Below are 1,689 nucleotides of genomic sequence, written 5' to 3' on the forward strand. Positions count from 1 at the left end.
GCCAATATCTGGAAGAGCGTACGATCAGCTCTGCTCAAGGCATCGTTCAGGTACAAGAAGTTTGCGGATAAGAAGCGTCGAGCAGTTCCTGCTCTCAAGGTGGGTGATCGGGTATGGTTATCCACGAAGAATTTGAGGTTAAGAGTTCCCAGTATGAAGTTTGCACCTCGCTATATCGGTCCTTTCAAGATTGAACAAGTCATCAATCCTGTTGCTTACAGACTCCAGTTGCCTCCCTTCTTAAAAATACCCAGGACATTCCATGTTTCCCTGTTGAAACCGCTGATCTTGAATCGGTTTCATTCCTCACTTCCTCCAACTCCGAAAGTCCAAACTCAACGAGGCGTTGAGTATGAAGTGGCCAAGATCCTGGACTCACGTCACCGTTACGGTCAACTACAATATCTTATTGACTGGAAGGGTTATGGTCCTGAGGAACGTTCATGGACCAATGCTTCTGATGTCCATGCTCCTGCCTTGGTCCGGAGATTCCATTCCAAGTTTCCTCAAAAGCCAAAGAAGTGTCCTGGGGCCACTCCTAAAGGGGGGGGTGCTGTCACGATCCGGGTATCTGGACGCCATTTCTTACCCATCAGATGCCTCCTAAGGCTGGCTCAGCGCTCCAGGACCGGATCCCATCTGTTATCCTGATGTGTACATTCCTGTATCCTCTCCTGTCACTCTGGGACGCTGTCACAGTAAACGCCATATTACACCTGGCATGGCGTCTCCCGCGGCCTCCGCCGCCGTCCCTGAACTTCTGCATGCAGAGTGTCTGAGTGGCGATTACGTCAGCCGCGGCCTCCGCTGTGTCCGCGTGGTTGGATGTGCATCTGTCAGCCTGACGCCTCCTGTCTCCGGTGGCCGGCGCCGCCATTACTGTTTTCATTACCACATGGATTACAAACCAAACTTCCCTCCAAGTGTCTGCATGGGCGCAGCCATCTTGGATTCTGTCAGCTGATCATTTCCACCAATCTGTTCTCAGTATTGATAATCTGCATAATTGCCTAGCCAATCCCTTCCTTGCTGCAGGTATAAATACACTGTGCCTGAGCAAGGAAGGCGTCAGTGCTTTGGTTGTCAAACCTAGTTCCTGTTTGTCTCTCTCCTGTGATTGTCTTCCAGGTTCCAGCTCCTGTCTCAAGACTTCCACCATAGAGACCCGCACCAGCATTCCACCTGCGGTGTAGCCTGACTCTCCAATCCATTGTGGATTCATCTGTTTCCAGCTACAACATTACCTGCTTCCAGCTCAGCTTCCAGCAGAGTACAGCTTCCCTTAAAGGGCCGGTGTCCTTTCTACACTTTACCACTCTCCACCGGTATTATTATTTCTCCGCTCTCAAGTTCTACATTTCAGTTCATATTTCATCGCTCCCAAGTTCATTTATTATTTAACTGGTTCCAGCCAGTATCCACTCCGTGCTAACAACAGTCTGGTTCCAGCCAGTATCCACAGCAGCTGTTTTATCTTCAGCAACCCAGCTTTTCCTGGAACACCAGCTGGCACAATCCTGGGTTATCTCCATTGCTACAGTCGGGCCTGGTAAGGACTTTCCATCTAGAAGATCATAAGAACTATCTCACACTACCAGTGCCCTGTGGCTCCTGCCATCCTGTAGTACCCAGGAACTGTATTTATTCTTTGCTGACTTTTACGTTTTCTTTTACTGCTGCTGTGTTGCG

This window comes from Pseudophryne corroboree, chromosome 1, assembly GCF_028390025.1.
Source record: "Pseudophryne corroboree isolate aPseCor3 chromosome 1, aPseCor3.hap2, whole genome shotgun sequence".
Lineage (NCBI taxonomy): Eukaryota > Metazoa > Chordata > Amphibia > Anura > Myobatrachidae > Pseudophryne > Pseudophryne corroboree.